Source organism: Alligator sinensis, unplaced genomic scaffold (assembly GCF_000455745.1).
Source record: "Alligator sinensis unplaced genomic scaffold, ASM45574v1 scaffold370_1, whole genome shotgun sequence".
Taxonomy (NCBI): domain Eukaryota; kingdom Metazoa; phylum Chordata; order Crocodylia; family Alligatoridae; genus Alligator; species Alligator sinensis.
In genome coordinates, this window is record NW_005842128.1 from 448,908 (window position 1) to 459,870 (window position 10,963).

The following is a 10,963-nucleotide window of genomic DNA, read 5'->3' on the forward strand; positions in this document are numbered from 1 at the left end:
TTTGTTTTGTTTTGTTTTTAATCTTATGCTTGGAGTTTTCAGCCATTTTCATTTAAATTGCAATAATGGTTTCACCAATAGTTTTAAATTGCTGCAGCTACGCAAGCCACCTATGGGACATAATGTACTTATAACATTTGGCTTACTACTGTCAAAATGTCTGCTTTTATAAAAATCTTAATTGTTTGTACTGTGTGGAAAAACCCCCAAACAGTCATTTAAGAAATAATGCAAAGGAGGTACAATATAAAGCCATAAGATAACATTATTCTATGCTTTTCTGTTGAACATAAACTCAAGCAAGTAGGAAAGAAAACAAACCCTAGCAAACAAGGGAAGGAGCCTGATTTTTTCACCCTTCTTTGAAAGTTTCTTTGTATACCTGTAGTTTTGCACCATAAATCACGTATTATACATTTTTTACTTAGCATTTATTGCATAACACTGCGATTTGTAACTCTGAAAATGGAGGCTACCTCTTACAATTATGACCCTAAGTGGCTTTTAAAAATTCACTTTTATCTCTTTAAAAATTAATGAATCCTGACAATACTGCTGTTCGTGGTACAAAATACTGAAATGATTAAAAAAAATTGGCAAGTTCCATGCACTAGGTTTTCAAGAGGTGTGTTGTACTTATAAACCACCCTCTTGGTGCTACTGGTATAGAATAGCAGAAACACAATGTTATAGAAATGGGGAGGGAGGGAGAAGAGGTATGCTGCAACAAGCTGAAGTTTTGCAGAGAAAGACTAGTGAAAAGCAGAAGAATCCAGAAGTGCTATTCTTAAGTATCCAGTTTTGTCCAAAAGTCAAAAGTTATTAAATGAAATTCTTCCTAATATATCCAGTTTCAGTGGCCAAATGTACTATCTAAGTGTATCTGGCAAACTGTTCAGCAGGTGATACAGTTAATGTTGGTATTTTAGGTGTCAGTACTGTATTTCTAACTTAACTCCTAGTTGTGAGGAAGGGTGAAATTCACACTTCTTAGTATTTTCTAGATTGTTTAGAGGCAGATGAAAAAAAGACAGCAGGTTATACTATGAAGCAGAAAGCCTGGCAGCTTTACTTCTCTTTCTCATTAACTGAAAATCTAAGTATTTGGACTTGCTAAAAACTACCAGTGGCCCCTTGTGAGATGAGACCTAAATAATCATCATCTCTGTTTCTTCATAGGTCCCAGCCTGTGTGCAGCACTGCTTACTAAGGTTAGCACACTTTTACCCATATACCTTGACTAAAGCCAAGTCTTTACTTTACAAGCTGTTTAATTTAGTATTTGATATTTTTGTTCCCATTGATTTGCCTTTCCCCCTCTCAGACACAGAACAACTTCATTTGTGTATTTATTGTACCAGTAATCAAAGTATCTATAAAAATTGGAAGATTGGGTGGATCCTGAGTGAATGTATTTCATTTGAACAACAATTGCGGCAGGCTGTCTATAGTAGAAATAGGACACTTACTGACCACTCGTCTTCTAGTGCCTTCCACTTTTTGTTTTGACTTTAATTTTGGCATTTCAAGCAGTAGATTCCCTTCTTAAATGCATGTGCAGGGAAGTACATAGGCTGTACTTTGTGGCTGCAGGCACAGAGTTTAGCAAAACGTCATGGATATTGTCCTATTGCTGTATTAGCCCTATTTGCACCAAAGTACTTAAGCATATGTGTAACTTTTAAGTGTACAAATGGTTACTTGATAGGGGTGTGCAAAGCGGACCCTATTCGATTGGGACTTGGATTCCTGCCAAATCGGGGACAGTGATTCCATTTATTGATTCAAATCACTGTTCCTGATTCGATTCAGCCAAATCCAAAGCTGAAGATTTGATGCTAATTCAGAGAATCAGCTATTTGGACACAGACACTGCTTTAAAAGTTTTTTTACATACCTTGAGGTAGCAAGTGTGGCTCGTGTTCACTGTGATGCTGGGGCGCATGGAGCATCCCACAGGAGTGAGGTGGGAGGGGTCCTTCCACATGCTCGGCAGCGAACCTGAAAGTAGACCGGAAGTACTTCTGCTCCACTTCTGGGTCTGCTGCTGAGCACGCTGGGGAGCCCCCTGTGCTTCTGTGGGACACTCCGTGCACCCCAGCATCGCAGCATTGATGAGTTGCCTGCTACCTAGAGGTATGTAGAAAAAATATTTAAAGCTATCTCTACGTCTGAATCTCTCTGAATTGATTCGGAGGGTTCCGATTTGATTCAGAGAGATTAAAGGGTCCTGTAATTCGATCGGATTTGGAGATTTCACCACCAAATCGGGCTGAATCTGCCGAATCAAAAAAGGGACCAAAGCTTTGCACAGCCCTATTACTTGATGCTAAGTTAAAACCAGTACTTAAGAGTTCCATTTGGAACCTTATGGCGGAGAATGGAATCACTTAAGATCCTAGAAGTCTAGTATAAGTGATAAATACAGTTAATCATATTTGAGTGTAAGCCTTCTTGTTCACTCTTAAAGGTAGCCCTGACAAGGCAGTTGAGAATAGTGATAGGATAATTTCACACTTTCACTCTTTGCAAGAACCCTAAAGAATATAGTGTGATACATTGTAGATGTTTTGATATGTTATATATTACATCAGAAAGATCTGCCAGGCTACTGTTACATGTTTCTACCAGTAGGAATGTTTCTGTTCACTAGGAATCTGAACAATGGAATTCAAAGCTTCATAGTGGAAAAAAGAAGGCAAAGCACAAAGGTATGTGTTGATTAGCAAAAGTTGCAAGAGAAAATAAGAAGTAGGTGGTAATAAGTAAATTTGAATCCTGCTTATATTTGGATATTTTCCCTTGAGAAGCATTTATTTTTAAAGAGGCTTGAGAGTGTTTGAATGTTGTATGACACCAGGGCAAGGGACAGAAATTACACATGAACTGGTATAAGTGATCAGAAACCAGTTCAAGTCTGTAACACAGTAGAAGTTCAGTGCACATAAACTGCTTTCAAAACAGCTGAAACTGGTTTATGATAAACCTGGATGGGTATAGTATCAGACTTAAATGATTTAGGTTAAATCAGTTTATTGAACTTCTGTCCCAGATTTCTTCTAGATTCAAGTTAACTCATAGTCCCACAGCATCCCAGGATGCTTTGTACCTCCCCTGCAACCCCCACCTCGCAGATGGGTGGAATAGCGTTGGCCCAAGCTGTCTGCTGCTAAGCTTGCCCCCTTCCCTTATGTCTTCTGGTTGGAGCCACTGCAGGCATAAGACAGCATTTCTGGAATCGAAAGTGAATGTCTGTTTGCTTGCTTATTCAATCTACACAATTTAGACTAACCTCTGAAGACTGAATTGATTCAGCCTCAGGTTTTTTGCCTGCCTGTACTTAGCCTAGTAGTTATAGGTTATGGAAGACCAACAAGTGCCAGTTGAATTACGGTCCAGTGTTACATACTTGTGGTTGTTGCCCAGATGATTACGTATCAAATATATTAAACCATGCATAGTATTACAAACAATATGAAACACACTATGTCTGCATTGCTGAGTGTAGAAAACAAAGGAGCTCTTTTGTTTGGGGGTCTTGTGTTTTTGAACTTTTCTTCCAAGTTTCACTGAATTAGTGAAATTAACTGGCTTGCTAAGCGGCACTACAGAACCGCCTGTTAGCGACTGTTAAAGGAACTCCTACATCTCTTGAGAGAATATTATGCCTTCCAGTAGTTTTGTCTTATGCATTTAAATACAACTTTCACTTCTTGTATCTGAGTCTACCAAATCAGCATGATGGGATATATCACTAAAATGGCAGCTGCTAATGAGACTTCAGCACTATTACAGTTATTTTAGATAACAAAACAGTGATAGATAATTCTTGACTGTTTTAGATTTTAATTTATACTATATATTTATTTAGTTATGCAAAGCATTTTGACTAATCACTGCAGTTTTAATGATCCCTTGGCACTTTCCACACAAATAGGGATGCTAGCTCTAGTGTCCTGGCTAAGTTCCAATTTGGGTAATTACATTCTGCCTACCTAAAGTCTTTTTGCAATTTCAACAGGATATTGTTACTGTTATTTACTTATATAGCAATGCATATGTACTTGGCAGTTTATAAAATACTAGTGCATGCTAAACAAAGAACAAAATCCCTGCTCCAAATAATTTACAGTCTTTGTGCATGAATGCATACAATTCAGAAAACATGAAGTGGCACATGCTCTAACAGGCTTCACAGAACAGGTGGGTTTTCAGAGCTTTTGAAGTAGAAAAGGGAGGGCACTTGGCATACATGGGAGTCTTTTCTACTCTTAAAAGGAGGAGGCATGAAGTCAGATACAAGAGGCAAAAGGGACAAAGGCAGTGTCAGGAGAGTAGTTTAGATAGAGTTGAAGGAGATGAAAGAAAAAAAGTGGGTAGAGTTTTGAAATCCTGTAGAAATGTCATGAGTCATTACTTCCTGGTCTTAATTGTTACTTAATGTTCAATATTAAAAGAAGATATATTGTAGAAATGTCTGTATTTTATTGGTGGCTGAGTGGATTCCTGCTTGTATTATATTTAATTTTGAATTCCCAGCCCCATTTGATTCCCTCCTCGTGTTCCTTTTGTGAAACTAAAGATTGAAAACGCATATGTTGTTTTTTGCTCAAGATGCATATTTACTTAGTTATTTGATCCACAGCTTCACAGTAAAGATCTAGGACAGGGATTTTTACATGTGCATCAACAAGGGGAAAAAAATCCAATGTGGGTGTTGCATGCACGTGAACGGGATCTAGACGATGGCAAATCTACAAATGGAATTTTTTTGCTGGCAGTGAAACCATCTCTCTTTTACCTACAGAGATTGTTTTGTTTTTTTTTAATGATCTACTCTTGAATTATTTTATGCAGATTCCTGTTTTAAAATTCTTGATGAAGGAATAGCTTGTCATTTGTGTTCTTAAAGCAACAAATGGGTGGATCCCTCAGGTCCTGATGTAGAAGAAAGGGAAGAGGCTGATTTAAAAAAAAAAAAAAAAAAGTGATTATTTTTAACATCTGAAGTAGGAAACTGAGCAGGTAAAGCTCTGACCTAACTCTTGCACAACTAATTAATACTGACAAATCAACTGCAATTTGCAGAATGGATTTCTAGAGGAGTTTAGACTAATCCAACTTTCAACTAAATCTCATGCCATTCCCTTTAATAAAGCTTTTCCCTCGTAATCAGAATTATTTTTTCCTCATAATTGGAACCATCCCTACATCCTCCTGCCTCGTCTCTCCGCCAAACAGCCCCAAGTGATTATTTATTCAAGTGGTACTAAACATACAGCCCACAGGCTGAACATAGTGCATGTCATGTATTTATCTTTGGAAAATGTTTTGGAAACGGTTATCATCTAGAAAATTCTTTTCAGTTGCATTGATTTTTTGACAAATGGACATGTTAGTAAAATCATATAAATATCAATACAATTTTTCATTAAAATATTTATTTCCAAAATGAAAAGCATTGTTTTGCCAAATAATATTTTGGACAAATTTGACATGATCATATTTTAATGTTAAATGTGTTTTAATTGCTATCAGTTATATAATTATGTGTTCATTTTTATGATATCTTATTAGAAGTAGTCCATAATATCTTAATTTAAAATGATTAAAATCAACTGTTTAGTACAAGTTGAATCATCTTATTTTTCTAGATCAGCGTCCATTGCTTGTGTTCCAATGACAATGTTTAGTGCTTTGATGTAGAAAATAAGATGCGTGATTTCACTACTAAATAGCAGTTGTCTCTAATGACATCACATTAAAATTAAATTCTATAAATTGTATCTTAAGTCATATTATGACATCTAAGATGCCTGTATGGTAATACAAAGTATAAGGGAAATAGTAAGAACTGGAAGTCCTAGTATGCGTATAAAATTATGATCTAATTAGGATGACTGTGACTTAATGGAATAGTTCACATGACTGGAATATTACATGGATGGGTATAGCTTTTTCTAGAAGGGCAAACAGAAGAAAAGGTGAAAGTGTTGCCGTGTATATTAAAGATACATACTTGTTTTGAAGATAAGCACCTAGAGGATAATAGTGTTACATGACAGCCAGTATGCATTTGGCAAGAGCAACTCGTGTCTCGCCAACATCATTTTATTCTGTGGTGGACCTTGTGGGAGAGGGTGGGGATGTAATATTCCTTGATGTTAGTATGGCTTTTGTAACCATCTTTCATGACATTGTCATAAGTAAGGTAAAGAAATATCCTGAAACTACCTAACTGGGAGGATGTATCAAGTGCGGTTTCCAAGGAGTCTTTCCTCGGTTCGCTACTAGTCAGTATCTTTATCAGTGATTCAGAGAGTAGAATTGAATGTAAATTTGTGAATGATGGAGATGGATGTGATAGCAGAGACTTTAGAGGACAGAATTAGAATTCAAAACGAGTATGATAAATTGGAAAAATGCTGTGATTTAAATCGGATGAAATTTAATGAGGATGCATGCAAAGGCCAGCATTTAGAAAGGAGAAATTAAATGCTCAAATATAAAATGGGAGCAACTGGCTAAGGCTACAATACTACAGAAAACGATCTGGAGATAGTGAACCAACCACAAAATGAATGAGTCAAGAGTATAATATTGCTGGGCTAATAAGTCTAACAGCTTACTGGGATGTATTAATAAGAGTACTATGTAGAAAGAAGCCCACTGCGTTCGCAACTGAGTGGAATGGTCCAGTGTTAGGCACTGCACTTCCTGGAAAACATAACCGATCAGTAGGAGTCCATATGAGAGCAACAAAAATCATTAGAGTTCAAGAAAACATGATGTACTGGAACGTTGGAAGAATTGAGTTATTTAGTCTGGTGAAGAAGAGAATGAGGAGGGATTTGATACAAGCTTCAAATACAAAAAGTATAATTATAAAGAAGAAAAGAAGATGGTGATCAATTATGTCCATGGGAAACAGGATAGGAAGTTACTGGGCTTAAATTGGAGCAAGGGAGCTTTAAGTTAGACCCGAAAGAACTTTCCAACTATGTAACTGGTGAAGTATAGGAAGAGATTATCTACAGAGGTTGTGGAATAGATTGGAAGTTTTTAAGTGCGGGGTTGAAAAGTACTTGGTTGAAGTACTTTCAACAGGGTTGAAAAGCCTGATTGTGCCTTGAGCAGAGGGGTTGGAATAAATGAGATCTTGCTTCCAACCCTTATTTTATATGATTCTATGATGTGTTGGTGGTAATAAAGCATCAGATAACATCTCATATTATGACATGACTTCAGTTGGTATATAGCACGTCATAGTATCTCCTATTGCAACTGAGCTATCATGAAATAACTTAAAATAAAAACTAGAAAATAATAAATCTGGAAAAAAATCAAAAACGATTTTTTTACAAAATTCCTGTTTCACAGGACATTGTAATATATATTTTTTGTTCTAAATGTGGGGAAAAATAACGCATTTCAAAATGTTAGCATTCCCAGGGAAATGGCAGTTCCGAGTTCTGACCAGATATAACCTTTATGTCCACATACTAGGTAGTACAAAACCCAGATTTTGATTGATTTAAGACAAATATAGAAGCAGGGTACTTTTTTCTGATTTTTTTTTTTTTTTTTTTTCAGAAAACCATTTTAACACTGACAGAATCTTAGAAAATTAGGGTTGGAAAGAACCTCAGGAGATCATCTAGTCCAACCCCCTGCTCAAAGCATCCCCAATGAGACCAATCGATTGGCATTGGTTTAGAAAGAATTTGACACATTTTGAATTCAGCCCACATGTATGCAGTAATTAAAGATTTGTGGTCTTCTTAAGACAGAATGAACCATTATGATCATTTAGTTTGGTCACCAGCATAACAGACCACAGAATTTTACTTAATATTTTACTTAATTTGTTTTTGTATCAGGTCCACAAAACAACATCTATTATGTAAAACTGTAACAAGCATCCGATCCCATAACACACCATCCTGAATGTCTCGGAGAAGGCACAGTTCTTTTAAAAATGAGAGTGGCTGGGTGTTAACCCTACCCTTAAATACTGCAGAAGAGACTGCAACTGCAGGAGCCATAGAACTAACCATTAGGTCTTATATGTAAGAAACTGAGATGGATGATATCAGGAAATATGTGCGTGCCTAACACTGAACTGTGAATTTAAGCTTGGACTGAACAGAAAACATGTTCAGAATAATGGCTTGCTGATTAAGTAAAGAAAAAGATCAAGGAGTGGAGCGATGAGTAGTGAATTGCATTTGTATTTATGAAGCACTATAAAGAGATGCTGCCAGTTTAGAAATCACATTTCTGTGTATAGTTTTACATAATTTTATAATTTAAATTACTAAAACTGAAAGAGATTAAAGGGAAAAACGTCTCTTCAGTTTGTTTGCTTGGGATCAGATTTATACGTTTCTTAATAATGCAAAAATTGTCAAAGCAGGTTAATTTCTGAAGGTCTTTAAACGATAATGCAGAAACTGCCAAAACAGGCTAGATGCTTAATTCCCACTAATTTTAATGGGAGGGCTTCTGAACTGCTTGGGTGTTTTTAAAGGGGCCTGTCTGCATACCTATGTACTTGTAAAAATGGCATTTAAGGCATTTGACATCACTTTCTGTACTAGCTCCTGTAGTTTCACTTGTATCAGGTAGTTTCGCTTCTTTTTTTCTTCTACAGGAAGGTCCAACGATTGTAAACAACGCTACTGTAGTCCAGTCTGAGTTCAGGAGGCAGAATAGACAGATTTGTTAGTCACTAGCAGAGAAGGTAATGGGAATATAATGTTGACTCTTATCAATAATGCAGCTAGCTTTTTATGTAGCTCTTTCATTTATAGATGGGTAAAGTACAGAGGAGGTTAGTATCATTATCCCTGTATTTTAGATGGGAAACTGCTGAATAGAAGGGATGGGCACTCGGCAGGAGTGCAGATAGAACTAGGACCTCTTGAGTTCTCATCCAGTGTTCCCATCACTGTTCTCATCTCCCATCTTTGGGCAAGCTGACAGCCCTTCCTGTTTTAGAGCACTTGATCTACACACACAAAAAAACCCCAACAAAGATAACCCTTTCCTCCATTCTAGTATGGTCCTTGAGCTGTGTGTGCTGGGTTTTGGAAGACCTCCCTGAATCCCCACTACCATTGCTACATTCCTGCAATTCAGTGCAGAAAAGGAGAGCAGAAGAGGTTGAAGGTTTATAAACTGACAGGATAATAATGGAAGTCTTGGTCCACCTTTTTTTTCTGTTCTTCCCCTACCCCCACTTGTGCCAAGGCAGTCAGGCAGTCTCTCTGCCTTAAACTACTTGCTGCAACTAGCTCATCTGGGGATTACCGGGGATTGCTTCTGATCTGGGAGGTTGGAGATTATTCCCTCAGAGGAACCAATTACCTGTCTTTAGTTTGAGAGGCCCCAGGCTTAAGAAACATCTGTCCTTGGGATTTGTTCTCTTGGGCAGGAGAAAGAAACCTTGAATTACAAAAGGAATCTCTTTCAGAAGGCACAATTCTCTTAACAAGAGAAGTAAAGATTGCCCATCTGTGTCTTCCAGGTTTGTCCAGATTTTTCCTTTCAGAGTCTGCTTTGGAGAAAGGGTACCCATTAAAACTGGTTCTATAAGTGGTTTAGAAAGAAATTGAAGGTGTTTAAATTTGAGTGTCTGTTTATTAAGTGGACATCTCTTATCTTTATTACTTTTATCTGTACTCTTAATTTCCATACTAATTAACAGGAATTAATACTTAGGTGTACAGACACCTCCAGAAGTTTTCACTGAAAGACTGAAAATGCAGGGCTAGATCTTATTCCACTTGCTAGAGACTTTAGAGACATCCGTGGAATTCTGTTGCATCCTGCTCTAGTCCCTGAAATATAGTCACACAAAAAGTAGGTGGATCCTTTGTCTCCTCGCTGTCTTTTGGGACAAAAGTAGTCACATTTACAGTGGCTCAGATACTTGAGCAGGGTGGAATAGGATTGTACTTAGATGCTTAAGTGCCATTTAGACATCTATTGGTTGAATAGGATCTGGCCTGTAGTGAGTCCCTTTGCTTTCTTTGTTTCAGTTGAGCGCTTCAGAGTAGCTTCAAACCCTCTACTTTTTGAGCCTCTTCCAGTTATATCCAGTGTATGTTACAAGGCTGTCTTCATGAAAAAATGAGGTATGATTGCTCTCTATATTGGGGAACAAAGCTTCAATAAGGTAAAAGAGCTATTTAAGCTAGAGGACATTGTTGGCACAAGAGCAAATAGGTATAAAGTGTCTCATGAATGTGTTTAAGTTGGAAAATACCATAGATGGTTTCTAACTGTTCTAAGTTCTGCAACAGTCTTCATAGGATTAGTGGGGGGCAAACAGCTTAACTTGACCCAAAAGGTTTACATGTTTATGAATGGTCTGTGTGATGTAGTACCTGAATGGCATATATAATGTAATTGCCTACAGGGACTAGATTCAGCAAGGCAGGATGTCCCTCCTAGTCCAGTGACCTTATGATTAGATAAAATGGTATAGATTCTGTTCTGCAAATACAAGACAGTGAAGGACTAAGGAAGGGTGAGGATTTCTTGTATTCAGAAGGTAGAGGGGTGTTTTTGTAGGTGCATGAAGATTAGTTAAGCATTTCACAACCAATGGGTCGCGACTAGGGGTGCACCGATAAAGGTTTTTGTGGCCAATACCGATAGCCAATTATTAACCAGCCGCATTGGCCGATAACTGTCCAATAGCCAATTTACAGGAATGGAGCCTGGCAGCTTGGAGAGCAGCATCCTGCCGGTAAGTTTTTTTGGGGGGAAGGGGTATGGGGGACGCAAGGGGTGTGGGTGGTGCAGATCGAGGCCCCTACAGGGAGGGAGGAGGTGGAGCTGGAGCAGGCGGTGACCAGTCAAGGTGGTGAATGGGATCCTGGGGCCAGGAGTGGGACGAAACCTCAGATGACTTGTCCAGGGATGTGGAGGGGTGGGGAGGGGGAGCAGCTCCCTG

General features: G+C 37.9%; 1 protein-coding gene across 6 annotated transcripts in view; it reads left to right on the forward strand.

Moving 5' to 3' along the window:
• Positions 1 to 1,179: 1,179 nt before the first annotated feature.
• The window catches only part of ZMYND11 (zinc finger MYND-type containing 11), a 148,868-nt gene continuing 139,084 nt past the window's right edge, over positions 1,180 to 10,963 (forward strand). For all 6 annotated transcript variants that reach the window (XM_025205750.1, XM_025205754.1, XM_025205751.1 and 3 more), the window contains exon 1: positions 1,180 to 1,211. The gene's annotated coding sequence lies outside the window, so the exon portion shown is untranslated. The remainder of the gene's footprint in view (positions 1,212 to 10,963) is intronic.